Source organism: Schistocerca cancellata, unplaced genomic scaffold (assembly GCF_023864275.1).
Source record: "Schistocerca cancellata isolate TAMUIC-IGC-003103 unplaced genomic scaffold, iqSchCanc2.1 HiC_scaffold_621, whole genome shotgun sequence".
NCBI classification, from domain to species: Eukaryota; Metazoa; Arthropoda; class Insecta; order Orthoptera; family Acrididae; genus Schistocerca; species Schistocerca cancellata.
The window spans coordinates 24-22106 of record NW_026046632.1 but is presented as its reverse complement, the minus strand read 5'-3'; the positions used below and the strand labels follow the sequence as shown (position 1 = coordinate 22106).

General features: G+C 55.1%; 67 non-coding genes across 67 annotated transcripts; all 67 read right to left on the bottom strand.

Moving 5' to 3' along the window:
* Window positions 1–90: 90 nt before the first annotated feature.
* Trnal-cag (transfer RNA leucine (anticodon CAG)) lies at window positions 91–172 on the bottom strand. Its single transcript has one exon. It is a non-coding gene; the product is annotated as a tRNA-Leu (tRNA).
* A 78-nt stretch (window positions 173–250) lies between these two features.
* On the bottom strand, window positions 251–332 carry Trnal-aag (transfer RNA leucine (anticodon AAG)). The gene has a single exon. It is a non-coding gene; the product is annotated as a tRNA-Leu (tRNA).
* A 288-nt stretch (window positions 333–620) lies between these two features.
* Trnah-gug (transfer RNA histidin (anticodon GUG)) lies at window positions 621–692 on the bottom strand. The gene has a single exon. It is a non-coding gene; the product is annotated as a tRNA-His (tRNA).
* Window positions 693–1074: 382 nt separating this feature from the next.
* On the bottom strand, window positions 1075–1146 carry Trnae-cuc (transfer RNA glutamic acid (anticodon CUC)). Its single transcript has one exon. It is a non-coding gene; the product is annotated as a tRNA-Glu (tRNA).
* Window positions 1147–1420: 274 nt separating this feature from the next.
* Trnal-cag (transfer RNA leucine (anticodon CAG)) lies at window positions 1421–1502 on the bottom strand. The gene has a single exon. It is a non-coding gene; the product is annotated as a tRNA-Leu (tRNA).
* A 78-nt stretch (window positions 1503–1580) lies between these two features.
* Trnal-aag (transfer RNA leucine (anticodon AAG)) lies at window positions 1581–1662 on the bottom strand. Its single transcript has one exon. It is a non-coding gene; the product is annotated as a tRNA-Leu (tRNA).
* Window positions 1663–1949: 287 nt separating this feature from the next.
* On the bottom strand, window positions 1950–2021 carry Trnah-gug (transfer RNA histidin (anticodon GUG)). Its single transcript has one exon. It is a non-coding gene; the product is annotated as a tRNA-His (tRNA).
* Window positions 2022–2403: 382 nt separating this feature from the next.
* Window positions 2404–2475, bottom strand: Trnae-cuc (transfer RNA glutamic acid (anticodon CUC)). Its single transcript has one exon. It is a non-coding gene; the product is annotated as a tRNA-Glu (tRNA).
* Window positions 2476–2749: 274 nt separating this feature from the next.
* On the bottom strand, window positions 2750–2831 carry Trnal-cag (transfer RNA leucine (anticodon CAG)). The gene has a single exon. It is a non-coding gene; the product is annotated as a tRNA-Leu (tRNA).
* Window positions 2832–2909: 78 nt separating this feature from the next.
* Window positions 2910–2991, bottom strand: Trnal-aag (transfer RNA leucine (anticodon AAG)). The gene has a single exon. It is a non-coding gene; the product is annotated as a tRNA-Leu (tRNA).
* A 288-nt stretch (window positions 2992–3279) lies between these two features.
* On the bottom strand, window positions 3280–3351 carry Trnah-gug (transfer RNA histidin (anticodon GUG)). Its single transcript has one exon. It is a non-coding gene; the product is annotated as a tRNA-His (tRNA).
* A 382-nt stretch (window positions 3352–3733) lies between these two features.
* Trnae-cuc (transfer RNA glutamic acid (anticodon CUC)) lies at window positions 3734–3805 on the bottom strand. The gene has a single exon. It is a non-coding gene; the product is annotated as a tRNA-Glu (tRNA).
* A 274-nt stretch (window positions 3806–4079) lies between these two features.
* On the bottom strand, window positions 4080–4161 carry Trnal-cag (transfer RNA leucine (anticodon CAG)). The gene has a single exon. It is a non-coding gene; the product is annotated as a tRNA-Leu (tRNA).
* A 78-nt stretch (window positions 4162–4239) lies between these two features.
* Window positions 4240–4321, bottom strand: Trnal-aag (transfer RNA leucine (anticodon AAG)). Its single transcript has one exon. It is a non-coding gene; the product is annotated as a tRNA-Leu (tRNA).
* A 288-nt stretch (window positions 4322–4609) lies between these two features.
* Window positions 4610–4681, bottom strand: Trnah-gug (transfer RNA histidin (anticodon GUG)). Its single transcript has one exon. It is a non-coding gene; the product is annotated as a tRNA-His (tRNA).
* A 382-nt stretch (window positions 4682–5063) lies between these two features.
* Trnae-cuc (transfer RNA glutamic acid (anticodon CUC)) lies at window positions 5064–5135 on the bottom strand. Its single transcript has one exon. It is a non-coding gene; the product is annotated as a tRNA-Glu (tRNA).
* A 274-nt stretch (window positions 5136–5409) lies between these two features.
* On the bottom strand, window positions 5410–5491 carry Trnal-cag (transfer RNA leucine (anticodon CAG)). The gene has a single exon. It is a non-coding gene; the product is annotated as a tRNA-Leu (tRNA).
* A 78-nt stretch (window positions 5492–5569) lies between these two features.
* Trnal-aag (transfer RNA leucine (anticodon AAG)) lies at window positions 5570–5651 on the bottom strand. The gene has a single exon. It is a non-coding gene; the product is annotated as a tRNA-Leu (tRNA).
* A 288-nt stretch (window positions 5652–5939) lies between these two features.
* Trnah-gug (transfer RNA histidin (anticodon GUG)) lies at window positions 5940–6011 on the bottom strand. Its single transcript has one exon. It is a non-coding gene; the product is annotated as a tRNA-His (tRNA).
* Window positions 6012–6393: 382 nt separating this feature from the next.
* Window positions 6394–6465, bottom strand: Trnae-cuc (transfer RNA glutamic acid (anticodon CUC)). Its single transcript has one exon. It is a non-coding gene; the product is annotated as a tRNA-Glu (tRNA).
* Window positions 6466–6739: 274 nt separating this feature from the next.
* Window positions 6740–6821, bottom strand: Trnal-cag (transfer RNA leucine (anticodon CAG)). The gene has a single exon. It is a non-coding gene; the product is annotated as a tRNA-Leu (tRNA).
* A 78-nt stretch (window positions 6822–6899) lies between these two features.
* Window positions 6900–6981, bottom strand: Trnal-aag (transfer RNA leucine (anticodon AAG)). The gene has a single exon. It is a non-coding gene; the product is annotated as a tRNA-Leu (tRNA).
* Window positions 6982–7269: 288 nt separating this feature from the next.
* Trnah-gug (transfer RNA histidin (anticodon GUG)) lies at window positions 7270–7341 on the bottom strand. The gene has a single exon. It is a non-coding gene; the product is annotated as a tRNA-His (tRNA).
* A 382-nt stretch (window positions 7342–7723) lies between these two features.
* Window positions 7724–7795, bottom strand: Trnae-cuc (transfer RNA glutamic acid (anticodon CUC)). Its single transcript has one exon. It is a non-coding gene; the product is annotated as a tRNA-Glu (tRNA).
* Window positions 7796–8069: 274 nt separating this feature from the next.
* Window positions 8070–8151, bottom strand: Trnal-cag (transfer RNA leucine (anticodon CAG)). The gene has a single exon. It is a non-coding gene; the product is annotated as a tRNA-Leu (tRNA).
* A 78-nt stretch (window positions 8152–8229) lies between these two features.
* Window positions 8230–8311, bottom strand: Trnal-aag (transfer RNA leucine (anticodon AAG)). The gene has a single exon. It is a non-coding gene; the product is annotated as a tRNA-Leu (tRNA).
* A 288-nt stretch (window positions 8312–8599) lies between these two features.
* Trnah-gug (transfer RNA histidin (anticodon GUG)) lies at window positions 8600–8671 on the bottom strand. Its single transcript has one exon. It is a non-coding gene; the product is annotated as a tRNA-His (tRNA).
* A 382-nt stretch (window positions 8672–9053) lies between these two features.
* Window positions 9054–9125, bottom strand: Trnae-cuc (transfer RNA glutamic acid (anticodon CUC)). The gene has a single exon. It is a non-coding gene; the product is annotated as a tRNA-Glu (tRNA).
* A 274-nt stretch (window positions 9126–9399) lies between these two features.
* Window positions 9400–9481, bottom strand: Trnal-cag (transfer RNA leucine (anticodon CAG)). The gene has a single exon. It is a non-coding gene; the product is annotated as a tRNA-Leu (tRNA).
* A 78-nt stretch (window positions 9482–9559) lies between these two features.
* On the bottom strand, window positions 9560–9641 carry Trnal-aag (transfer RNA leucine (anticodon AAG)). The gene has a single exon. It is a non-coding gene; the product is annotated as a tRNA-Leu (tRNA).
* A 288-nt stretch (window positions 9642–9929) lies between these two features.
* Trnah-gug (transfer RNA histidin (anticodon GUG)) lies at window positions 9930–10001 on the bottom strand. Its single transcript has one exon. It is a non-coding gene; the product is annotated as a tRNA-His (tRNA).
* Window positions 10002–10383: 382 nt separating this feature from the next.
* Window positions 10384–10455, bottom strand: Trnae-cuc (transfer RNA glutamic acid (anticodon CUC)). Its single transcript has one exon. It is a non-coding gene; the product is annotated as a tRNA-Glu (tRNA).
* A 274-nt stretch (window positions 10456–10729) lies between these two features.
* Window positions 10730–10811, bottom strand: Trnal-cag (transfer RNA leucine (anticodon CAG)). The gene has a single exon. It is a non-coding gene; the product is annotated as a tRNA-Leu (tRNA).
* A 78-nt stretch (window positions 10812–10889) lies between these two features.
* Window positions 10890–10971, bottom strand: Trnal-aag (transfer RNA leucine (anticodon AAG)). Its single transcript has one exon. It is a non-coding gene; the product is annotated as a tRNA-Leu (tRNA).
* Window positions 10972–11259: 288 nt separating this feature from the next.
* On the bottom strand, window positions 11260–11331 carry Trnah-gug (transfer RNA histidin (anticodon GUG)). The gene has a single exon. It is a non-coding gene; the product is annotated as a tRNA-His (tRNA).
* A 382-nt stretch (window positions 11332–11713) lies between these two features.
* Trnae-cuc (transfer RNA glutamic acid (anticodon CUC)) lies at window positions 11714–11785 on the bottom strand. The gene has a single exon. It is a non-coding gene; the product is annotated as a tRNA-Glu (tRNA).
* Window positions 11786–12059: 274 nt separating this feature from the next.
* Window positions 12060–12141, bottom strand: Trnal-cag (transfer RNA leucine (anticodon CAG)). Its single transcript has one exon. It is a non-coding gene; the product is annotated as a tRNA-Leu (tRNA).
* Window positions 12142–12219: 78 nt separating this feature from the next.
* Window positions 12220–12301, bottom strand: Trnal-aag (transfer RNA leucine (anticodon AAG)). Its single transcript has one exon. It is a non-coding gene; the product is annotated as a tRNA-Leu (tRNA).
* A 288-nt stretch (window positions 12302–12589) lies between these two features.
* On the bottom strand, window positions 12590–12661 carry Trnah-gug (transfer RNA histidin (anticodon GUG)). The gene has a single exon. It is a non-coding gene; the product is annotated as a tRNA-His (tRNA).
* A 382-nt stretch (window positions 12662–13043) lies between these two features.
* On the bottom strand, window positions 13044–13115 carry Trnae-cuc (transfer RNA glutamic acid (anticodon CUC)). Its single transcript has one exon. It is a non-coding gene; the product is annotated as a tRNA-Glu (tRNA).
* A 274-nt stretch (window positions 13116–13389) lies between these two features.
* Trnal-cag (transfer RNA leucine (anticodon CAG)) lies at window positions 13390–13471 on the bottom strand. The gene has a single exon. It is a non-coding gene; the product is annotated as a tRNA-Leu (tRNA).
* Window positions 13472–13549: 78 nt separating this feature from the next.
* Window positions 13550–13631, bottom strand: Trnal-aag (transfer RNA leucine (anticodon AAG)). Its single transcript has one exon. It is a non-coding gene; the product is annotated as a tRNA-Leu (tRNA).
* A 288-nt stretch (window positions 13632–13919) lies between these two features.
* Trnah-gug (transfer RNA histidin (anticodon GUG)) lies at window positions 13920–13991 on the bottom strand. The gene has a single exon. It is a non-coding gene; the product is annotated as a tRNA-His (tRNA).
* Window positions 13992–14373: 382 nt separating this feature from the next.
* Trnae-cuc (transfer RNA glutamic acid (anticodon CUC)) lies at window positions 14374–14445 on the bottom strand. The gene has a single exon. It is a non-coding gene; the product is annotated as a tRNA-Glu (tRNA).
* Window positions 14446–14719: 274 nt separating this feature from the next.
* Trnal-cag (transfer RNA leucine (anticodon CAG)) lies at window positions 14720–14801 on the bottom strand. The gene has a single exon. It is a non-coding gene; the product is annotated as a tRNA-Leu (tRNA).
* A 78-nt stretch (window positions 14802–14879) lies between these two features.
* Trnal-aag (transfer RNA leucine (anticodon AAG)) lies at window positions 14880–14961 on the bottom strand. Its single transcript has one exon. It is a non-coding gene; the product is annotated as a tRNA-Leu (tRNA).
* Window positions 14962–15249: 288 nt separating this feature from the next.
* Window positions 15250–15321, bottom strand: Trnah-gug (transfer RNA histidin (anticodon GUG)). Its single transcript has one exon. It is a non-coding gene; the product is annotated as a tRNA-His (tRNA).
* Window positions 15322–15703: 382 nt separating this feature from the next.
* Trnae-cuc (transfer RNA glutamic acid (anticodon CUC)) lies at window positions 15704–15775 on the bottom strand. Its single transcript has one exon. It is a non-coding gene; the product is annotated as a tRNA-Glu (tRNA).
* A 274-nt stretch (window positions 15776–16049) lies between these two features.
* Window positions 16050–16131, bottom strand: Trnal-cag (transfer RNA leucine (anticodon CAG)). The gene has a single exon. It is a non-coding gene; the product is annotated as a tRNA-Leu (tRNA).
* Window positions 16132–16209: 78 nt separating this feature from the next.
* On the bottom strand, window positions 16210–16291 carry Trnal-aag (transfer RNA leucine (anticodon AAG)). Its single transcript has one exon. It is a non-coding gene; the product is annotated as a tRNA-Leu (tRNA).
* Window positions 16292–16579: 288 nt separating this feature from the next.
* Trnah-gug (transfer RNA histidin (anticodon GUG)) lies at window positions 16580–16651 on the bottom strand. Its single transcript has one exon. It is a non-coding gene; the product is annotated as a tRNA-His (tRNA).
* Window positions 16652–17033: 382 nt separating this feature from the next.
* On the bottom strand, window positions 17034–17105 carry Trnae-cuc (transfer RNA glutamic acid (anticodon CUC)). Its single transcript has one exon. It is a non-coding gene; the product is annotated as a tRNA-Glu (tRNA).
* Window positions 17106–17379: 274 nt separating this feature from the next.
* Window positions 17380–17461, bottom strand: Trnal-cag (transfer RNA leucine (anticodon CAG)). Its single transcript has one exon. It is a non-coding gene; the product is annotated as a tRNA-Leu (tRNA).
* Window positions 17462–17539: 78 nt separating this feature from the next.
* On the bottom strand, window positions 17540–17621 carry Trnal-aag (transfer RNA leucine (anticodon AAG)). Its single transcript has one exon. It is a non-coding gene; the product is annotated as a tRNA-Leu (tRNA).
* Window positions 17622–17909: 288 nt separating this feature from the next.
* Window positions 17910–17981, bottom strand: Trnah-gug (transfer RNA histidin (anticodon GUG)). The gene has a single exon. It is a non-coding gene; the product is annotated as a tRNA-His (tRNA).
* A 382-nt stretch (window positions 17982–18363) lies between these two features.
* Trnae-cuc (transfer RNA glutamic acid (anticodon CUC)) lies at window positions 18364–18435 on the bottom strand. Its single transcript has one exon. It is a non-coding gene; the product is annotated as a tRNA-Glu (tRNA).
* A 274-nt stretch (window positions 18436–18709) lies between these two features.
* On the bottom strand, window positions 18710–18791 carry Trnal-cag (transfer RNA leucine (anticodon CAG)). Its single transcript has one exon. It is a non-coding gene; the product is annotated as a tRNA-Leu (tRNA).
* A 78-nt stretch (window positions 18792–18869) lies between these two features.
* On the bottom strand, window positions 18870–18951 carry Trnal-aag (transfer RNA leucine (anticodon AAG)). Its single transcript has one exon. It is a non-coding gene; the product is annotated as a tRNA-Leu (tRNA).
* Window positions 18952–19239: 288 nt separating this feature from the next.
* Trnah-gug (transfer RNA histidin (anticodon GUG)) lies at window positions 19240–19311 on the bottom strand. The gene has a single exon. It is a non-coding gene; the product is annotated as a tRNA-His (tRNA).
* A 382-nt stretch (window positions 19312–19693) lies between these two features.
* On the bottom strand, window positions 19694–19765 carry Trnae-cuc (transfer RNA glutamic acid (anticodon CUC)). Its single transcript has one exon. It is a non-coding gene; the product is annotated as a tRNA-Glu (tRNA).
* A 274-nt stretch (window positions 19766–20039) lies between these two features.
* On the bottom strand, window positions 20040–20121 carry Trnal-cag (transfer RNA leucine (anticodon CAG)). The gene has a single exon. It is a non-coding gene; the product is annotated as a tRNA-Leu (tRNA).
* Window positions 20122–20199: 78 nt separating this feature from the next.
* On the bottom strand, window positions 20200–20281 carry Trnal-aag (transfer RNA leucine (anticodon AAG)). The gene has a single exon. It is a non-coding gene; the product is annotated as a tRNA-Leu (tRNA).
* A 288-nt stretch (window positions 20282–20569) lies between these two features.
* Window positions 20570–20641, bottom strand: Trnah-gug (transfer RNA histidin (anticodon GUG)). Its single transcript has one exon. It is a non-coding gene; the product is annotated as a tRNA-His (tRNA).
* Window positions 20642–21023: 382 nt separating this feature from the next.
* Window positions 21024–21095, bottom strand: Trnae-cuc (transfer RNA glutamic acid (anticodon CUC)). Its single transcript has one exon. It is a non-coding gene; the product is annotated as a tRNA-Glu (tRNA).
* Window positions 21096–21369: 274 nt separating this feature from the next.
* Trnal-cag (transfer RNA leucine (anticodon CAG)) lies at window positions 21370–21450 on the bottom strand. Its single transcript has one exon. It is a non-coding gene; the product is annotated as a tRNA-Leu (tRNA).
* A 78-nt stretch (window positions 21451–21528) lies between these two features.
* On the bottom strand, window positions 21529–21610 carry Trnal-aag (transfer RNA leucine (anticodon AAG)). Its single transcript has one exon. It is a non-coding gene; the product is annotated as a tRNA-Leu (tRNA).
* A 286-nt stretch (window positions 21611–21896) lies between these two features.
* Window positions 21897–21968, bottom strand: Trnah-gug (transfer RNA histidin (anticodon GUG)). The gene has a single exon. It is a non-coding gene; the product is annotated as a tRNA-His (tRNA).
* Between the last annotated feature and the right edge of the window lie 115 nt (window positions 21969–22083).

Here is a 22083-nt window from a genome sequence, read left to right as displayed (position 1 = left end):
GCTGCGACAATTTAAGAAAGAGACGCTCACGGCTTGCTGCGCTGTTTCGTCGCGGGTAGTCAGTGCTCCGGCTTTCGAGACAGAAAACATTGGCAGCGGTGGGATTCGAACCCACGCCTCCGAGGAGACTGGTGCCTGAAACCAGCGCCTTAGACCGCTCGGCCACGCTACCGACGCCGCACGGCGGTCAGAGGAGCTGCGTTCTACCCCACGAGAAAACACCGCAATGGCACAAAAAACGAGAAAAAATTGGCAGCGGTGGGATTCGAACCCACGCCTCCGAAGAGACTGGTGCCTTAAACCAGCGCCTTAGACCGCTCGGCCACGCTACCTGTGCCAGTGTTCTTCGCTTTTGTAGAAACAGTCCACGACACAGCTTCCTGTTCTGCTGCGACTGGCTGCTCATCCATTGCACCTCAAACAAATGCCTTCTTCGAAGAGAGATTCACTACACAGGCAGCTGCCCGCGCTCTGGTGCGGCGGCATTACGTGTTGATAATGAATTGGTAGTGCCACCTGCAGCCTGCGGAACATGAGTGAAAAATCAAGAGGGCACCGTGTTTTCAAACACTGAGTCACAATCGTCACTGCAGCGACAGCAAGGCAAAAAGTTTAAAAATTGCCGTGACCAGGATTCGAACCTGGGTTATTGCGGCCACAACGCAATGTCCTAACCACTAGACGATCACGGCCACGGAAGCACCGCCGACAGCAGTTCTCGCGACTGCAAGTGGCGATGAACAGCAAAGCTCGGCCCACACACCACTGCGTCTCCCCACAGCTGTGTCAGACGCGATCTCCATTATATGTATACTGGCAAACGAACGTGTCTGCGCTGTTAGGACACCAAGCAGTGTGGTTAGCTGCATTCAACCCCAGTGGCAATGTCTTGCAGTCCTCCAAGTCTGATGACCACAGGTATGTGCCTCGATTAGAGGTGGACAGATGTCGCATCGCTCTCGCCGTCACTTGTCACGCCGAATCGTACTTAACGTAGTTTTCTGCAAGCGTCAGCGGAGCGTCAGTCGAGCTAAGTCGGGCCAAGTCGCATAAGAGGAGCAGCAAAATGCGCATTTCCGGTACCGGGAATCGAACCCGGGCCTCCTGGGTGAGAGCCAGGTATCCTAGCCACTAGACCACACCGGACAACGGCACAAGGGCTCCTCCAGCGAACACAGCAAGCTATACGCACGCTACTTAACGACAACTGTAAACATAGGCGCTCCCTCTTTGTACAACGGCATGCTCGGGACACATTTCGCGGAGACGAACGCCAGCCATCATGACACCAAACTGCGCCTGTGAATCATGTCGTTGCACCGCGCACTGTGCTGCGACAATTTAAGAAAGAGACGCTCACGGCTTGCTGCGCTGTTTCGTCGCGGGTAGTCAGTGCTCCGGCTTTCGAGACAGAAAACATTGGCAGCGGTGGGATTCGAACCCACGCCTCCGAGGAGACTGGTGCCTGAAACCAGCGCCTTAGACCGCTCGGCCACGCTACCGACGCCGCACGGCGGTCAGAGGAGCTGCGTTCTACCCCACGAGAAAACACCGCAATGGCACAAAAAACGAGAAAAAATTGGCAGCGGTGGGATTCGAACCCACGCCTCCGAAGAGACTGGTGCCTTAAACCAGCGCCTTAGACCGCTCGGCCACGCTACCTGTGCCAGTGTTCTTCGCTTTTGTAGAAACAGCCACGACACAGCTTCCTGTTCTGCTGCGACTGGCTGCTCATCCATTGCACCTCAAACAAATGCCTTCTTCGAAGAGAGATTCACTACACAGGCAGCTGCCCGCGCTCTGGTGCGGCGGCATTACGTGTTGATAATGAATTGGTAGTGCCACCTGCAGCCTGCGGAACATGAGTGAAAAATCAAGAGGGCACCGTGTTTTCAAACACTGAGTCACAATCGTCACTGCAGCGACAGCAAGGCAAAAAGTTTAAAAATTGCCGTGACCAGGATTCGAACCTGGGTTATTGCGGCCACAACGCAATGTCCTAACCACTAGACGATCACGGCCACGGAAGCACCGCCGACAGCAGTTCTCGCGACTGCAAGTGGCGATGAACAGCAAAGCTCGGCCCACACACCACTGCGTCTCCCCACAGCTGTGTCAGACGCGATCTCCATTATATGTATACTGGCAAACGAACGTGTCTGCGCTGTTAGGACACCAAGCAGTGTGGTTAGCTGCATTCAACCCCAGTGGCAATGTCTTGCAGTCCTCCAAGTCTGATGACCACAGGTATGTGCCTCGATTAGAGGTGGACAGATGTCGCATCGCTCTCGCCGTCACTTGTCACGCCGAATCGTACTTAACGTAGTTTTCTGCAAGCGTCAGCGGAGCGTCAGTCGAGCTAAGTCGGGCCAAGTCGCATAAGAGGAGCAGCAAAATGCGCATTTCCGGTACCGGGAATCGAACCCGGGCCTCCTGGGTGAGAGCCAGGTATCCTAGCCACTAGACCACACCGGACAACGGCACAAGGGCTCCTCCAGCGAACACAGCAAGCTATACGCACGCTACTTAACGACAACTGTAAACATAGGCGCTCCCTCTTTGTACAACGGCATGCTCGGGACACATTTCGCGGAGACGAACGCCAGCCATCATGACACCAAACTGCGCCTGTGAATCATGTCGTTGCACCGCGCACTGTGCTGCGACAATTTAAGAAAGAGACGCTCACGGCTTGCTGCGCTGTTTCGTCGCGGGTAGTCAGTGCTCCGGCTTTCGAGACAGAAAACATTGGCAGCGGTGGGATTCGAACCCACGCCTCCGAGGAGACTGGTGCCTGAAACCAGCGCCTTAGACCGCTCGGCCACGCTACCGACGCCGCACGGCGGTCAGAGGAGCTGCGTTCTACCCCACGAGAAAACACCGCAATGGCACAAAAAACGAGAAAAAATTGGCAGCGGTGGGATTCGAACCCACGCCTCCGAAGAGACTGGTGCCTTAAACCAGCGCCTTAGACCGCTCGGCCACGCTACCTGTGCCAGTGTTCTTCGCTTTTGTAGAAACAGTCCACGACACAGCTTCCTGTTCTGCTGCGACTGGCTGCTCATCCATTGCACCTCAAACAAATGCCTTCTTCGAAGAGAGATTCACTACACAGGCAGCTGCCCGCGCTCTGGTGCGGCGGCATTACGTGTTGATAATGAATTGGTAGTGCCACCTGCAGCCTGCGGAACATGAGTGAAAAATCAAGAGGGCACCGTGTTTTCAAACACTGAGTCACAATCGTCACTGCAGCGACAGCAAGGCAAAAAGTTTAAAAATTGCCGTGACCAGGATTCGAACCTGGGTTATTGCGGCCACAACGCAATGTCCTAACCACTAGACGATCACGGCCACGGAAGCACCGCCGACAGCAGTTCTCGCGACTGCAAGTGGCGATGAACAGCAAAGCTCGGCCCACACACCACTGCGTCTCCCCACAGCTGTGTCAGACGCGATCTCCATTATATGTATACTGGCAAACGAACGTGTCTGCGCTGTTAGGACACCAAGCAGTGTGGTTAGCTGCATTCAACCCCAGTGGCAATGTCTTGCAGTCCTCCAAGTCTGATGACCACAGGTATGTGCCTCGATTAGAGGTGGACAGATGTCGCATCGCTCTCGCCGTCACTTGTCACGCCGAATCGTACTTAACGTAGTTTTCTGCAAGCGTCAGCGGAGCGTCAGTCGAGCTAAGTCGGGCCAAGTCGCATAAGAGGAGCAGCAAAATGCGCATTTCCGGTACCGGGAATCGAACCCGGGCCTCCTGGGTGAGAGCCAGGTATCCTAGCCACTAGACCACACCGGACAACGGCACAAGGGCTCCTCCAGCGAACACAGCAAGCTATACGCACGCTACTTAACGACAACTGTAAACATAGGCGCTCCCTCTTTGTACAACGGCATGCTCGGGACACATTTCGCGGAGACGAACGCCAGCCATCATGACACCAAACTGCGCCTGTGAATCATGTCGTTGCACCGCGCACTGTGCTGCGACAATTTAAGAAAGAGACGCTCACGGCTTGCTGCGCTGTTTCGTCGCGGGTAGTCAGTGCTCCGGCTTTCGAGACAGAAAACATTGGCAGCGGTGGGATTCGAACCCACGCCTCCGAGGAGACTGGTGCCTGAAACCAGCGCCTTAGACCGCTCGGCCACGCTACCGACGCCGCACGGCGGTCAGAGGAGCTACGTTCTACCCCACGAGAAAACACCGCAATGGCACAAAAAACGAGAAAAAATTGGCAGCGGTGGGATTCGAACCCACGCCTCCGAAGAGACTGGTGCCTTAAACCAGCGCCTTAGACCGCTCGGCCACGCTACCTGTGCCAGTGTTCTTCGCTTTTGTAGAAACAGTCCACGACACAGCTTCCTGTTCTGCTGCGACTGGCTGCTCATCCATTGCACCTCAAACAAATGCCTTCTTCGAAGAGAGATTCACTACACAGGCAGCTGCCCGCGCTCTGGTGCGGCGGCATTACGTGTTGATAATGAATTGGTAGTGCCACCTGCAGCCTGCGGAACATGAGTGAAAAATCAAGAGGGCACCGTGTTTTCAAACACTGAGTCACAATCGTCACTGCAGCGACAGCAAGGCAAAAAGTTTAAAAATTGCCGTGACCAGGATTCGAACCTGGGTTATTGCGGCCACAACGCAATGTCCTAACCACTAGACGATCACGGCCACGGAAGCACCGCCGACAGCAGTTCTCGCGACTGCAAGTGGCGATGAACAGCAAAGCTCGGCCCACACACCACTGCGTCTCCCCACAGCTGTGTCAGACGCGATCTCCATTATATGTATACTGGCAAACGAACGTGTCTGCGCTGTTAGGACACCAAGCAGTGTGGTTAGCTGCATTCAACCCCAGTGGCAATGTCTTGCAGTCCTCCAAGTCTGATGACCACAGGTATGTGCCTCGATTAGAGGTGGACAGATGTCGCATCGCTCTCGCCGTCACTTGTCACGCCGAATCGTACTTAACGTAGTTTTCTGCAAGCGTCAGCGGAGCGTCAGTCGAGCTAAGTCGGGCCAAGTCGCATAAGAGGAGCAGCAAAATGCGCATTTCCGGTACCGGGAATCGAACCCGGGCCTCCTGGGTGAGAGCCAGGTATCCTAGCCACTAGACCACACCGGACAACGGCACAAGGGCTCCTCCAGCGAACACAGCAAGCTATACGCACGCTACTTAACGACAACTGTAAACATAGGCGCTCCCTCTTTGTACAACGGCATGCTCGGGACACATTTCGCGGAGACGAACGCCAGCCATCATGACACCAAACTGCGCCTGTGAATCATGTCGTTGCACCGCGCACTGTGCTGCGACAATTTAAGAAAGAGACGCTCACGGCTTGCTGCGCTGTTTCGTCGCGGGTAGTCAGTGCTCCGGCTTTCGAGACAGAAAACATTGGCAGCGGTGGGATTCGAACCCACGCCTCCGAGGAGACTGGTGCCTGAAACCAGCGCCTTAGACCGCTCGGCCACGCTACCGACGCCGCACGGCGGTCAGAGGAGCTGCGTTCTACCCCACGAGAAAACACCGCAATGGCACAAAAAACGAGAAAAAATTGGCAGCGGTGGGATTCGAACCCACGCCTCCGAAGAGACTGGTGCCTTAAACCAGCGCCTTAGACCGCTCGGCCACGCTACCTGTGCCAGTGTTCTTCGCTTTTGTAGAAACAGTCCACGACACAGCTTCCTGTTCTGCTGCGACTGGCTGCTCATCCATTGCACCTCAAACAAATGCCTTCTTCGAAGAGAGATTCACTACACAGGCAGCTGCCCGCGCTCTGGTGCGGCGGCATTACGTGTTGATAATGAATTGGTAGTGCCACCTGCAGCCTGCGGAACATGAGTGAAAAATCAAGAGGGCACCGTGTTTTCAAACACTGAGTCACAATCGTCACTGCAGCGACAGCAAGGCAAAAAGTTTAAAAATTGCCGTGACCAGGATTCGAACCTGGGTTATTGCGGCCACAACGCAATGTCCTAACCACTAGACGATCACGGCCACGGAAGCACCGCCGACAGCAGTTCTCGCGACTGCAAGTGGCGATGAACAGCAAAGCTCGGCCCACACACCACTGCGTCTCCCCACAGCTGTGTCAGACGCGATCTCCATTATATGTATACTGGCAAACGAACGTGTCTGCGCTGTTAGGACACCAAGCAGTGTGGTTAGCTGCATTCAACCCCAGTGGCAATGTCTTGCAGTCCTCCAAGTCTGATGACCACAGGTATGTGCCTCGATTAGAGGTGGACAGATGTCGCATCGCTCTCGCCGTCACTTGTCACGCCGAATCGTACTTAACGTAGTTTTCTGCAAGCGTCAGCGGAGCGTCAGTCGAGCTAAGTCGGGCCAAGTCGCATAAGAGGAGCAGCAAAATGCGCATTTCCGGTACCGGGAATCGAACCCGGGCCTCCTGGGTGAGAGCCAGGTATCCTAGCCACTAGACCACACCGGACAACGGCACAAGGGCTCCTCCAGCGAACACAGCAAGCTATACGCACGCTACTTAACGACAACTGTAAACATAGGCGCTCCCTCTTTGTACAACGGCATGCTCGGGACACATTTCGCGGAGACGAACGCCAGCCATCATGACACCAAACTGCGCCTGTGAATCATGTCGTTGCACCGCGCACTGTGCTGCGACAATTTAAGAAAGAGACGCTCACGGCTTGCTGCGCTGTTTCGTCGCGGGTAGTCAGTGCTCCGGCTTTCGAGACAGAAAACATTGGCAGCGGTGGGATTCGAACCCACGCCTCCGAGGAGACTGGTGCCTGAAACCAGCGCCTTAGACCGCTCGGCCACGCTACCGACGCCGCACGGCGGTCAGAGGAGCTGCGTTCTACCCCACGAGAAAACACCGCAATGGCACAAAAAACGAGAAAAAATTGGCAGCGGTGGGATTCGAACCCACGCCTCCGAAGAGACTGGTGCCTTAAACCAGCGCCTTAGACCGCTCGGCCACGCTACCTGTGCCAGTGTTCTTCGCTTTTGTAGAAACAGTCCACGACACAGCTTCCTGTTCTGCTGCGACTGGCTGCTCATCCATTGCACCTCAAACAAATGCCTTCTTCGAAGAGAGATTCACTACACAGGCAGCTGCCCGCGCTCTGGTGCGGCGGCATTACGTGTTGATAATGAATTGGTAGTGCCACCTGCAGCCTGCGGAACATGAGTGAAAAATCAAGAGGGCACCGTGTTTTCAAACACTGAGTCACAATCGTCACTGCAGCGACAGCAAGGCAAAAAGTTTAAAAATTGCCGTGACCAGGATTCGAACCTGGGTTATTGCGGCCACAACGCAATGTCCTAACCACTAGACGATCACGGCCACGGAAGCACCGCCGACAGCAGTTCTCGCGACTGCAAGTGGCGATGAACAGCAAAGCTCGGCCCACACACCACTGCGTCTCCCCACAGCTGTGTCAGACGCGATCTCCATTATATGTATACTGGCAAACGAACGTGTCTGCGCTGTTAGGACACCAAGCAGTGTGGTTAGCTGCATTCAACCCCAGTGGCAATGTCTTGCAGTCCTCCAAGTCTGATGACCACAGGTATGTGCCTCGATTAGAGGTGGACAGATGTCGCATCGCTCTCGCCGTCACTTGTCACGCCGAATCGTACTTAACGTAGTTTTCTGCAAGCGTCAGCGGAGCGTCAGTCGAGCTAAGTCGGGCCAAGTCGCATAAGAGGAGCAGCAAAATGCGCATTTCCGGTACCGGGAATCGAACCCGGGCCTCCTGGGTGAGAGCCAGGTATCCTAGCCACTAGACCACACCGGACAACGGCACAAGGGCTCCTCCAGCGAACACAGCAAGCTATACGCACGCTACTTAACGACAACTGTAAACATAGGCGCTCCCTCTTTGTACAACGGCATGCTCGGGACACATTTCGCGGAGACGAACGCCAGCCATCATGACACCAAACTGCGCCTGTGAATCATGTCGTTGCACCGCGCACTGTGCTGCGACAATTTAAGAAAGAGACGCTCACGGCTTGCTGCGCTGTTTCGTCGCGGGTAGTCAGTGCTCCGGCTTTCGAGACAGAAAACATTGGCAGCGGTGGGATTCGAACCCACGCCTCCGAGGAGACTGGTGCCTGAAACCAGCGCCTTAGACCGCTCGGCCACGCTACCGACGCCGCACGGCGGTCAGAGGAGCTACGTTCTACCCCACGAGAAAACACCGCAATGGCACAAAAAACGAGAAAAAATTGGCAGCGGTGGGATTCGAACCCACGCCTCCGAAGAGACTGGTGCCTTAAACCAGCGCCTTAGACCGCTCGGCCACGCTACCTGTGCCAGTGTTCTTCGCTTTTGTAGAAACAGTCCACGACACAGCTTCCTGTTCTGCTGCGACTGGCTGCTCATCCATTGCACCTCAAACAAATGCCTTCTTCGAAGAGAGATTCACTACACAGGCAGCTGCCCGCGCTCTGGTGCGGCGGCATTACGTGTTGATAATGAATTGGTAGTGCCACCTGCAGCCTGCGGAACATGAGTGAAAAATCAAGAGGGCACCGTGTTTTCAAACACTGAGTCACAATCGTCACTGCAGCGACAGCAAGGCAAAAAGTTTAAAAATTGCCGTGACCAGGATTCGAACCTGGGTTATTGCGGCCACAACGCAATGTCCTAACCACTAGACGATCACGGCCACGGAAGCACCGCCGACAGCAGTTCTCGCGACTGCAAGTGGCGATGAACAGCAAAGCTCGGCCCACACACCACTGCGTCTCCCCACAGCTGTGTCAGACGCGATCTCCATTATATGTATACTGGCAAACGAACGTGTCTGCGCTGTTAGGACACCAAGCAGTGTGGTTAGCTGCATTCAACCCCAGTGGCAATGTCTTGCAGTCCTCCAAGTCTGATGACCACAGGTATGTGCCTCGATTAGAGGTGGACAGATGTCGCATCGCTCTCGCCGTCACTTGTCACGCCGAATCGTACTTAACGTAGTTTTCTGCAAGCGTCAGCGGAGCGTCAGTCGAGCTAAGTCGGGCCAAGTCGCATAAGAGGAGCAGCAAAATGCGCATTTCCGGTACCGGGAATCGAACCCGGGCCTCCTGGGTGAGAGCCAGGTATCCTAGCCACTAGACCACACCGGACAACGGCACAAGGGCTCCTCCAGCGAACACAGCAAGCTATACGCACGCTACTTAACGACAACTGTAAACATAGGCGCTCCCTCTTTGTACAACGGCATGCTCGGGACACATTTCGCGGAGACGAACGCCAGCCATCATGACACCAAACTGCGCCTGTGAATCATGTCGTTGCACCGCGCACTGTGCTGCGACAATTTAAGAAAGAGACGCTCACGGCTTGCTGCGCTGTTTCGTCGCGGGTAGTCAGTGCTCCGGCTTTCGAGACAGAAAACATTGGCAGCGGTGGGATTCGAACCCACGCCTCCGAGGAGACTGGTGCCTGAAACCAGCGCCTTAGACCGCTCGGCCACGCTACCGACGCCGCACGGCGGTCAGAGGAGCTGCGTTCTACCCCACGAGAAAACACCGCAATGGCACAAAAAACGAGAAAAAATTGGCAGCGGTGGGATTCGAACCCACGCCTCCGAAGAGACTGGTGCCTTAAACCAGCGCCTTAGACCGCTCGGCCACGCTACCTGTGCCAGTGTTCTTCGCTTTTGTAGAAACAGTCCACGACACAGCTTCCTGTTCTGCTGCGACTGGCTGCTCATCCATTGCACCTCAAACAAATGCCTTCTTCGAAGAGAGATTCACTACACAGGCAGCTGCCCGCGCTCTGGTGCGGCGGCATTACGTGTTGATAATGAATTGGTAGTGCCACCTGCAGCCTGCGGAACATGAGTGAAAAATCAAGAGGGCACCGTGTTTTCAAACACTGAGTCACAATCGTCACTGCAGCGACAGCAAGGCAAAAAGTTTAAAAATTGCCGTGACCAGGATTCGAACCTGGGTTATTGCGGCCACAACGCAATGTCCTAACCACTAGACGATCACGGCCACGGAAGCACCGCCGACAGCAGTTCTCGCGACTGCAAGTGGCGATGAACAGCAAAGCTCGGCCCACACACCACTGCGTCTCCCCACAGCTGTGTCAGACGCGATCTCCATTATATGTATACTGGCAAACGAACGTGTCTGCGCTGTTAGGACACCAAGCAGTGTGGTTAGCTGCATTCAACCCCAGTGGCAATGTCTTGCAGTCCTCCAAGTCTGATGACCACAGGTATGTGCCTCGATTAGAGGTGGACAGATGTCGCATCGCTCTCGCCGTCACTTGTCACGCCGAATCGTACTTAACGTAGTTTTCTGCAAGCGTCAGCGGAGCGTCAGTCGAGCTAAGTCGGGCCAAGTCGCATAAGAGGAGCAGCAAAATGCGCATTTCCGGTACCGGGAATCGAACCCGGGCCTCCTGGGTGAGAGCCAGGTATCCTAGCCACTAGACCACACCGGACAACGGCACAAGGGCTCCTCCAGCGAACACAGCAAGCTATACGCACGCTACTTAACGACAACTGTAAACATAGGCGCTCCCTCTTTGTACAACGGCATGCTCGGGACACATTTCGCGGAGACGAACGCCAGCCATCATGACACCAAACTGCGCCTGTGAATCATGTCGTTGCACCGCGCACTGTGCTGCGACAATTTAAGAAAGAGACGCTCACGGCTTGCTGCGCTGTTTCGTCGCGGGTAGTCAGTGCTCCGGCTTTCGAGACAGAAAACATTGGCAGCGGTGGGATTCGAACCCACGCCTCCGAGGAGACTGGTGCCTGAAACCAGCGCCTTAGACCGCTCGGCCACGCTACCGACGCCGCACGGCGGTCAGAGGAGCTGCGTTCTACCCCACGAGAAAACACCGCAATGGCACAAAAAACGAGAAAAAATTGGCAGCGGTGGGATTCGAACCCACGCCTCCGAAGAGACTGGTGCCTTAAACCAGCGCCTTAGACCGCTCGGCCACGCTACCTGTGCCAGTGTTCTTCGCTTTTGTAGAAACAGTCCACGACACAGCTTCCTGTTCTGCTGCGACTGGCTGCTCATCCATTGCACCTCAAACAAATGCCTTCTTCGAAGAGAGATTCACTACACAGGCAGCTGCCCGCGCTCTGGTGCGGCGGCATTACGTGTTGATAATGAATTGGTAGTGCCACCTGCAGCCTGCGGAACATGAGTGAAAAATCAAGAGGGCACCGTGTTTTCAAACACTGAGTCACAATCGTCACTGCAGCGACAGCAAGGCAAAAAGTTTAAAAATTGCCGTGACCAGGATTCGAACCTGGGTTATTGCGGCCACAACGCAATGTCCTAACCACTAGACGATCACGGCCACGGAAGCACCGCCGACAGCAGTTCTCGCGACTGCAAGTGGCGATGAACAGCAAAGCTCGGCCCACACACCACTGCGTCTCCCCACAGCTGTGTCAGACGCGATCTCCATTATATGTATACTGGCAAACGAACGTGTCTGCGCTGTTAGGACACCAAGCAGTGTGGTTAGCTGCATTCAACCCCAGTGGCAATGTCTTGCAGTCCTCCAAGTCTGATGACCACAGGTATGTGCCTCGATTAGAGGTGGACAGATGTCGCATCGCTCTCGCCGTCACTTGTCACGCCGAATCGTACTTAACGTAGTTTTCTGCAAGCGTCAGCGGAGCGTCAGTCGAGCTAAGTCGGGCCAAGTCGCATAAGAGGAGCAGCAAAATGCGCATTTCCGGTACCGGGAATCGAACCCGGGCCTCCTGGGTGAGAGCCAGGTATCCTAGCCACTAGACCACACCGGACAACGGCACAAGGGCTCCTCCAGCGAACACAGCAAGCTATACGCACGCTACTTAACGACAACTGTAAACATAGGCGCTCCCTCTTTGTACAACGGCATGCTCGGGACACATTTCGCGGAGACGAACGCCAGCCATCATGACACCAAACTGCGCCTGTGAATCATGTCGTTGCACCGCGCACTGTGCTGCGACAATTTAAGAAAGAGACGCTCACGGCTTGCTGCGCTGTTTCGTCGCGGGTAGTCAGTGCTCCGGCTTTCGAGACAGAAAACATTGGCAGCGGTGGGATTCGAACCCACGCCTCCGAGGAGACTGGTGCCTGAAACCAGCGCCTTAGACCGCTCGGCCACGCTACCGACGCCGCACGGCGGTCAGAGGAGCTGCGTTCTACCCCACGAGAAAACACCGCAATGGCACAAAAAACGAGAAAAAATTGGCAGCGGTGGGATTCGAACCCACGCCTCCGAAGAGACTGGTGCCTTAAACCAGCGCCTTAGACCGCTCGGCCACGCTACCTGTGCCAGTGTTCTTCGCTTTTGTAGAAACAGTCCACGACACAGCTTCCTGTTCTGCTGCGACTGGCTGCTCATCCATTGCACCTCAAACAAATGCCTTCTTCGAAGAGAGATTCACTACACAGGCAGCTGCCCGCGCTCTGGTGCGGCGGCATTACGTGTTGATAATGAATTGGTAGTGCCACCTGCAGCCTGCGGAACATGAGTGAAAAATCAAGAGGGCACCGTGTTTTCAAACACTGAGTCACAATCGTCACTGCAGCGACAGCAAGGCAAAAAGTTTAAAAATTGCCGTGACCAGGATTCGAACCTGGGTTATTGCGGCCACAACGCAATGTCCTAACCACTAGACGATCACGGCCACGGAAGCACCGCCGACAGCAGTTCTCGCGACTGCAAGTGGCGATGAACAGCAAAGCTCGGCCCACACACCACTGCGTCTCCCCACAGCTGTGTCAGACGCGATCTCCATTATATGTATACTGGCAAACGAACGTGTCTGCGCTGTTAGGACACCAAGCAGTGTGGTTAGCTGCATTCAACCCCAGTGGCAATGTCTTGCAGTCCTCCAAGTCTGATGACCACAGGTATGTGCCTCGATTAGAGGTGGACAGATGTCGCATCGCTCTCGCCGTCACTTGTCACGCCGAATCGTACTTAACGTAGTTTTCTGCAAGCGTCAGCGGAGCGTCAGTCGAGCTAAGTCGGGCCAAGTCGCATAAGAGGAGCAGCAAAATGCGCATTTCCGGTACCGGGAATCGAACCCGGGCCTCCTGGGTGAGAGCCAGGTATCCTAGCCACTAGACCACACCGGACAACGGCACAAGGGCTCCTCCAGCGAACACAGCAAGCTATACGCACGCTACTTAACGACAACTGTAAACATAGGCGCTCCCTCTTTGTACAACGGCATGCTCGGGACACATTTCGCGGAGACGAACGCCAGCCATCATGACACCAAACTGCGCCTGTGAATCATGTCGTTGCACCGCGCACTGTGCTGCGACAATTTAAGAAAGAGACGCTCACGGCTTGCTGCGCTGTTTCGTCGCGGGTAGTCAGTGCTCCGGCTTTCGAGACAGAAAACATTGGCAGCGGTGGGATTCGAACCCACGCCTCCGAGGAGACTGGTGCCTGAAACCAGCGCCTTAGACCGCTCGGCCACGCTACCGACGCCGCACGGCGGTCAGAGGAGCTGCGTTCTACCCCACGAGAAAACACCGCAATGGCACAAAAAACGAGAAAAAATTGGCAGCGGTGGGATTCGAACCCACGCCTCCGAAGAGACTGGTGCCTTAAACCAGCGCCTTAGACCGCTCGGCCACGCTACCTGTGCCAGTGTTCTTCGCTTTTGTAGAAACAGTCCACGACACAGCTTCCTGTTCTGCTGCGACTGGCTGCTCATCCATTGCACCTCAAACAAATGCCTTCTTCGAAGAGAGATTCACTACACAGGCAGCTGCCCGCGCTCTGGTGCGGCGGCATTACGTGTTGATAATGAATTGGTAGTGCCACCTGCAGCCTGCGGAACATGAGTGAAAAATCAAGAGGGCACCGTGTTTTCAAACACTGAGTCACAATCGTCACTGCAGCGACAGCAAGGCAAAAAGTTTAAAAATTGCCGTGACCAGGATTCGAACCTGGGTTATTGCGGCCACAACGCAATGTCCTAACCACTAGACGATCACGGCCACGGAAGCACCGCCGACAGCAGTTCTCGCGACTGCAAGTGGCGATGAACAGCAAAGCTCGGCCCACACACCACTGCGTCTCCCCACAGCTGTGTCAGACGCGATCTCCATTATATGTATACTGGCAAACGAACGTGTCTGCGCTGTTAGGACACCAAGCAGTGTGGTTAGCTGCATTCAACCCCAGTGGCAATGTCTTGCAGTCCTCCAAGTCTGATGACCACAGGTATGTGCCTCGATTAGAGGTGGACAGATGTCGCATCGCTCTCGCCGTCACTTGTCACGCCGAATCGTACTTAACGTAGTTTTCTGCAAGCGTCAGCGGAGCGTCAGTCGAGCTAAGTCGGGCCAAGTCGCATAAGAGGAGCAGCAAAATGCGCATTTCCGGTACCGGGAATCGAACCCGGGCCTCCTGGGTGAGAGCCAGGTATCCTAGCCACTAGACCACACCGGACAACGGCACAAGGGCTCCTCCAGCGAACACAGCAAGCTATACGCACGCTACTTAACGACAACTGTAAACATAGGCGCTCCCTCTTTGTACAACGGCATGCTCGGGACACATTTCGCGGAGACGAACGCCAGCCATCATGACACCAAACTGCGCCTGTGAATCATGTCGTTGCACCGCGCACTGTGCTGCGACAATTTAAGAAAGAGACGCTCACGGCTTGCTGCGCTGTTTCGTCGCGGGTAGTCAGTGCTCCGGCTTTCGAGACAGAAAACATTGGCAGCGGTGGGATTCGAACCCACGCCTCCGAGGAGACTGGTGCCTGAAACCAGCGCCTTAGACCGCTCGGCCACGCTACCGACGCCGCACGGCGGTCAGAGGAGCTGCGTTCTACCCCACGAGAAAACACCGCAATGGCACAAAAAACGAGAAAAAATTGGCAGCGGTGGGATTCGAACCCACGCCTCCGAAGAGACTGGTGCCTTAAACCAGCGCCTTAGACCGCTCGGCCACGCTACCTGTGCCAGTGTTCTTCGCTTTTGTAGAAACAGTCCACGACACAGCTTCCTGTTCTGCTGCGACTGGCTGCTCATCCATTGCACCTCAAACAAATGCCTTCTTCGAAGAGAGATTCACTACACAGGCAGCTGCCCGCGCTCTGGTGCGGCGGCATTACGTGTTGATAATGAATTGGTAGTGCCACCTGCAGCCTGCGGAACATGAGTGAAAAATCAAGAGGGCACCGTGTTTTCAAACACTGAGTCACAATCGTCACTGCAGCGACAGCAAGGCAAAAAGTTTAAAAATTGCCGTGACCAGGATTCGAACCTGGGTTATTGCGGCCACAACGCAATGTCCTAACCACTAGACGATCACGGCCACGGAAGCACCGCCGACAGCAGTTCTCGCGACTGCAAGTGGCGATGAACAGCAAAGCTCGGCCCACACACCACTGCGTCTCCCCACAGCTGTGTCAGACGCGATCTCCATTATATGTATACTGGCAAACGAACGTGTCTGCGCTGTTAGGACACCAAGCAGTGTGGTTAGCTGCATTCAACCCCAGTGGCAATGTCTTGCAGTCCTCCAAGTCTGATGACCACAGGTATGTGCCTCGATTAGAGGTGGACAGATGTCGCATCGCTCTCGCCGTCACTTGTCACGCCGAATCGTACTTAACGTAGTTTTCTGCAAGCGTCAGCGGAGCGTCAGTCGAGCTAAGTCGGGCCAAGTCGCATAAGAGGAGCAGCAAAATGCGCATTTCCGGTACCGGGAATCGAACCCGGGCCTCCTGGGTGAGAGCCAGGTATCCTAGCCACTAGACCACACCGGACAACGGCACAAGGGCTCCTCCAGCGAACACAGCAAGCTATACGCACGCTACTTAACGACAACTGTAAACATAGGCGCTCCCTCTTTGTACAACGGCATGCTCGGGACACATTTCGCGGAGACGAACGCCAGCCATCATGACACCAAACTGCGCCTGTGAATCATGTCGTTGCACCGCGCACTGTGCTGCGACAATTTAAGAAAGAGACGCTCACGGCTTGCTGCGCTGTTTCGTCGCGGGTAGTCAGTGCTCCGGCTTTCGAGACAGAAAACATTGGCAGCGGTGGGATTCGAACCCACGCCTCCGAGGAGACTGGTGCCTGAAACCAGCGCCTTAGACCGCTCGGCCACGCTACCGACGCCGCACGGCGGTCAGAGGAGCTGCGTTCTACCCCACGAGAAAACACCGCAATGGCACAAAAAACGAGAAAAAATTGGCAGCGGTGGGATTCGAACCCACGCCTCCGAAGAGACTGGTGCCTTAAACCAGCGCCTTAGACCGCTCGGCCACGCTACCTGTGCCAGTGTTCTTCGCTTTTGTAGAAACAGTCCACGACACAGCTTCCTGTTCTGCTGCGACTGGCTGCTCATCCATTGCACCTCAAACAAATGCCTTCTTCGAAGAGAGATTCACTACACAGGCAGCTGCCCGCGCTCTGGTGCGGCGGCATTACGTGTTGATAATGAATTGGTAGTGCCACCTGCAGCCTGCGGAACATGAGTGAAAAATCAAGAGGGCACCGTGTTTTCAAACACTGAGTCACAATCGTCACTGCAGCGACAGCAAGGCAAAAAGTTTAAAAATTGCCGTGACCAGGATTCGAACCTGGGTTATTGCGGCCACAACGCAATGTCCTAACCACTAGACGATCACGGCCACGGAAGCACCGCCGACAGCAGTTCTCGCGACTGCAAGTGGCGATGAACAGCAAAGCTCGGCCCACACACCACTGCGTCTCCCCACAGCTGTGTCAGACGCGATCTCCATTATATGTATACTGGCAAACGAACGTGTCTGCGCTGTTAGGACACCAAGCAGTGTGGTTAGCTGCATTCAACCCCAGTGGCAATGTCTTGCAGTCCTCCAAGTCTGATGACCACAGGTATGTGCCTCGATTAGAGGTGGACAGATGTCGCATCGCTCTCGCCGTCACTTGTCACGCCGAATCGTACTTAACGTAGTTTTCTGCAAGCGTCAGCGGAGCGTCAGTCGAGCTAAGTCGGGCCAAGTCGCATAAGAGGAGCAGCAAAATGCGCATTTCCGGTACCGGGAATCGAACCCGGGCCTCCTGGGTGAGAGCCAGGTATCCTAGCCACTAGACCACACCGGACAACGGCACAAGGGCTCCTCCAGCGAACACAGCAAGCTATACGCACGCTACTTAACGACAACTGTAAACATAGGCGCTCCCTCTTTGTACAACGGCATGCTCGGGACACATTTCGCGGAGACGAACGCCAGCCATCATGACACCAAACTGCGCCTGTGAATCATGTCGTTGCACCGCGCACTGTGCTGCGACAATTTAAGAAAGAGACGCTCACGGCTTGCTGCGCTGTTTCGTCGCGGGTAGTCAGTGCTCCGGCTTTCGAGACAGAAAACATTGGCAGCGGTGGGATTCGAACCCACGCCTCCGAGGAGACTGGTGCCTGAAACCAGCGCCTTAGACCGCTCGGCCACGCTACCGACGCCGCACGGCGGTCAGAGGAGCTGCGTTCTACCCCACGAGAAAACACCGCAATGGCACAAAAAACGAGAAAAAATTGGCAGCGGTGGGATTCGAACCCACGCCTCCGAAGAGACTGGTGCCTTAAACCAGCGCCTTAGACCGCTCGGCCACGCTACCTGTGCCAGTGTTCTTCGCTTTTGTAGAAACAGTCCACGACACAGCTTCCTGTTCTGCTGCGACTGGCTGCTCATCCATTGCACCTCAAACAAATGCCTTCTTCGAAGAGAGATTCACTACACAGGCAGCTGCCCGCGCTCTGGTGCGGCGGCATTACGTGTTGATAATGAATTGGTAGTGCCACCTGCAGCCTGCGGAACATGAGTGAAAAATCAAGAGGGCACCGTGTTTTCAAACACTGAGTCACAATCGTCACTGCAGCGACAGCAAGGCAAAAAGTTTAAAAATTGCCGTGACCAGGATTCGAACCTGGGTTATTGCGGCCACAACGCAATGTCCTAACCACTAGACGATCACGGCCACGGAAGCACCGCCGACAGCAGTTCTCGCGACTGCAAGTGGCGATGAACAGCAAAGCTCGGCCCACACACCACTGCGTCTCCCCACAGCTGTGTCAGACGCGATCTCCATTATATGTATACTGGCAAACGAACGTGTCTGCGCTGTTAGGACACCAAGCAGTGTGGTTAGCTGCATTCAACCCCAGTGGCAATGTCTTGCAGTCCTCCAAGTCTGATGACCACAGGTATGTGCCTCGATTAGAGGTGGACAGATGTCGCATCGCTCTCGCCGTCACTTGTCACGCCGAATCGTACTTAACGTAGTTTTCTGCAAGCGTCAGCGGAGCGTCAGTCGAGCTAAGTCGGGCCAAGTCGCATAAGAGGAGCAGCAAAATGCGCATTTCCGGTACCGGGAATCGAACCCGGGCCTCCTGGGTGAGAGCCAGGTATCCTAGCCACTAGACCACACCGGACAACGGCACAAGGGCTCCTCCAGCGAACACAGCAAGCTATACGCACGCTACTTAACGACAACTGTAAACATAGGCGCTCCCTCTTTGTACAACGGCATGCTCGGGACACATTTCGCGGAGACGAACGCCAGCCATCATGACACCAAACTGCGCCTGTGAATCATGTCGTTGCACCGCGCACTGTGCTGCGACAATTTAAGAAAGAGACGCTCACGGCTTGCTGCGCTGTTTCGTCGCGGGTAGTCAGTGCTCCGGCTTTCGAGACAGAAAACATTGGCAGCGGTGGGATTCGAACCCACGCCTCCGAGGAGACTGGTGCCTGAAACCAGCGCCTTAGACCGCTCGGCCACGCTACCGACGCCGCACGGCGGTCAGAGGAGCTGCGTTCTACCCCACGAGAAAACACCGCAATGGCACAAAAAACGAGAAAAAATTGGCAGCGGTGGGATTCGAACCCACGCCTCCGAAGAGACTGGTGCCTTAAACCAGCGCCTTAGACCGCTCGGCCACGCTACCTGTGCCAGTGTTCTTCGCTTTTGTAGAAACAGTCCACGACACAGCTTCCTGTTCTGCTGCGACTGGCTGCTCATCCATTGCACCTCAAACAAATGCCTTCTTCGAAGAGAGATTCACTACACAGGCAGCTGCCCGCGCTCTGGTGCGGCGGCATTACGTGTTGATAATGAATTGGTAGTGCCACCTGCAGCCTGCGGAACATGAGTGAAAAATCAAGAGGGCACCGTGTTTTCAAACACTGAGTCACAATCGTCACTGCAGCGACAGCAAGGCAAAAAGTTTAAAAATTGCCGTGACCAGGATTCGAACCTGGGTTATTGCGGCCACAACGCAATGTCCTAACCACTAGACGATCACGGCCACGGAAGCACCGCCGACAGCAGTTCTCGCGACTGCAAGTGGCGATGAACAGCAAAGCTCGGCCCACACACCACTGCGTCTCCCCACAGCTGTGTCAGACGCGATCTCCATTATATGTATACTGGCAAACGAACGTGTCTGCGCTGTTAGGACACCAAGCAGTGTGGTTAGCTGCATTCAACCCCAGTGGCAATGTCTTGCAGTCCTCCAAGTCTGATGACCACAGGTATGTGCCTCGATTAGAGGTGGACAGATGTCGCATCGCTCTCGCCGTCACTTGTCACGCCGAATCGTACTTAACGTAGTTTTCTGCAAGCGTCAGCGGAGCGTCAGTCGAGCTAAGTCGGGCCAAGTCGCATAAGAGGAGCAGCAAAATGCGCATTTCCGGTACCGGGAATCGAACCCGGGCCTCCTGGGTGAGAGCCAGGTATCCTAGCCACTAGACCACACCGGACAACGGCACAAGGGCTCCTCCAGCGAACACAGCAAGCTATACGCACGCTACTTAACGACAACTGTAAACATAGGCGCTCCCTCTTTGTACAACGGCATGCTCGGGACACATTTCGCGGAGACGAACGCCAGCCATCATGACACCAAACTGCGCCTGTGAATCATGTCGTTGCACCGCGCACTGTGCTGCGACAATTTAAGAAAGAGACGCTCACGGCTTGCTGCGCTGTTTCGTCGCGGGTAGTCAGTGCTCCGGCTTTCGAGACAGAAAACATTGGCAGCGGTGGGATTCGAACCCACGCCTCCGAGGAGACTGGTGCCTGAAACCAGCGCCTTAGACCGCTCGGCCACGCTACCGACGCCGCACGGCGGTCAGAGGAGCTGCGTTCTACCCCACGAGAAAACACCGCAATGGCACAAAAAACGAGAAAAAATTGGCAGCGGTGGGATTCGAACCCACGCCTCCGAAGAGACTGGTGCCTTAAACCAGCGCCTTAGACCGCTCGGCCACGCTACCTGTGCCAGTGTTCTTCGCTTTTGTAGAAACAGTCCACGACACAGCTTCCTGTTCTGCTGCGACTGGCTGCTCATCCATTGCACCTCAAACAAATGCCTTCTTCGAAGAGAGATTCACTACACAGGCAGCTGCCCGCGCTCTGGTGCGGCGGCATTACGTGTTGATAATGAATTGGTAGTGCCACCTGCAGCCTGCGGAACATGAGTGAAAAATCAAGAGGGCACCGTGTTTTCAAACACTGAGTCACAATCGTCACTGCAGCGACAGCAAGGCAAAAAGTTTAAAAATTGCCGTGACCAGGATTCGAACCTGGGTTATTGCGGCCACAACGCAATGTCCTAACCACTAGACGATCACGGCCACGGAAGCACCGCCGACAGCAGTTCTCGCGACTGCAAGTGGCGATGAACAGCAAAGCTCGGCCCACACACCACTGCGTCTCCCCACAGCTGTGTCAGACGCGATCTCCATTATATGTATACTGGCAAACGAACGTGTCTGCGCTGTTAGGACACCAAGCAGTGTGGTTAGCTGCATTCAACCCCAGTGGCAATGTCTTGCAGTCCTCCAAGTCTGATGACCACAGGTATGTGCCTCGATTAGAGGTGGACAGATGTCGCATCGCTCTCGCCGTCACTTGTCACGCCGAATCGTACTTAACGTAGTTTTCTGCAAGCGTCAGCGGAGCGTCAGTCGAGCTAAGTCGGGCCAAGTCGCATAAGAGGAGCAGCAAAATGCGCATTTCCGGTACCGGGAATCGAACCCGGGCCTCCTGGGTGAGAGCCAGGTATCCTAGCCACTAGACCACACCGGACAACGGCACAAGGGCTCCTCCAGCGAACACAGCAAGCTATACGCACGCTACTTAACGACAACTGTAAACATAGGCGCTCCCTCTTTGTACAACGGCATGCTCGGGACACATTTCGCGGAGACGAACGCCAGCCATCATGACACCAAACTGCGCCTGTGAATCATGTCGTTGCACCGCGCACTGTGCTGCGACAATTTAAGAAAGAGACGCTCACGGCTTGCTGCGCTGTTTCGTCGCGGGTAGTCAGTGCTCCGGCTTTCGAGACAGAAAACATTGGCAGCGTGGGATTCGAACCCACGCCTCCGAGGAGACTGGTGCCTGAAACCAGCGCCTTAGACCGCTCGGCCACGCTACCGACGCCGCACGGCGGTCAGAGGAGCTGCGTTCTACCCCACGAGAAAACACCGCAATGGCACAAAAAACGAGAAAAAATTGGCAGCGGTGGGATTCGAACCCACGCCTCCGAAGAGACTGGTGCCTTAAACCAGCGCCTTAGACCGCTCGGCCACGCTACCTGTGCCAGTGTTCTTCGCTTTTGTAGAAACAGTCCACGACACAGCTTCCTGTTCTGCTGCGACTGGCTGCTCATCCATTGCACCTCAAACAAATGCCTTCTTCGAAGAGAGATTCACTACACAGGCAGCTGCCGCGCTCTGTGCGGCGGCATTACGTGTTGATAATGAATTGGTAGTGCCACCTGCAGCCTGCGGAACATGAGTGAAAAATCAAGAGGGCACCGTGTTTTCAAACACTGAGTCACAATCGTCACTGCAGCGACAGCAAGGCAAAAAGTTTAAAAATTGCCGTGACCAGGATTCGAACCTGGGTTATTGCGGCCACAACGCAATGTCCTAACCACTAGACGATCACGGCCACGGAAGCACCGCCGACAGCAGTTCTCGCGACTGCAAGTGGCGATGAACAGCAAAGCTCGGCCCACACACCACTGAGGAGGAGGAAAAGAGAGAGAACTCTCTCTTTTCCTCCT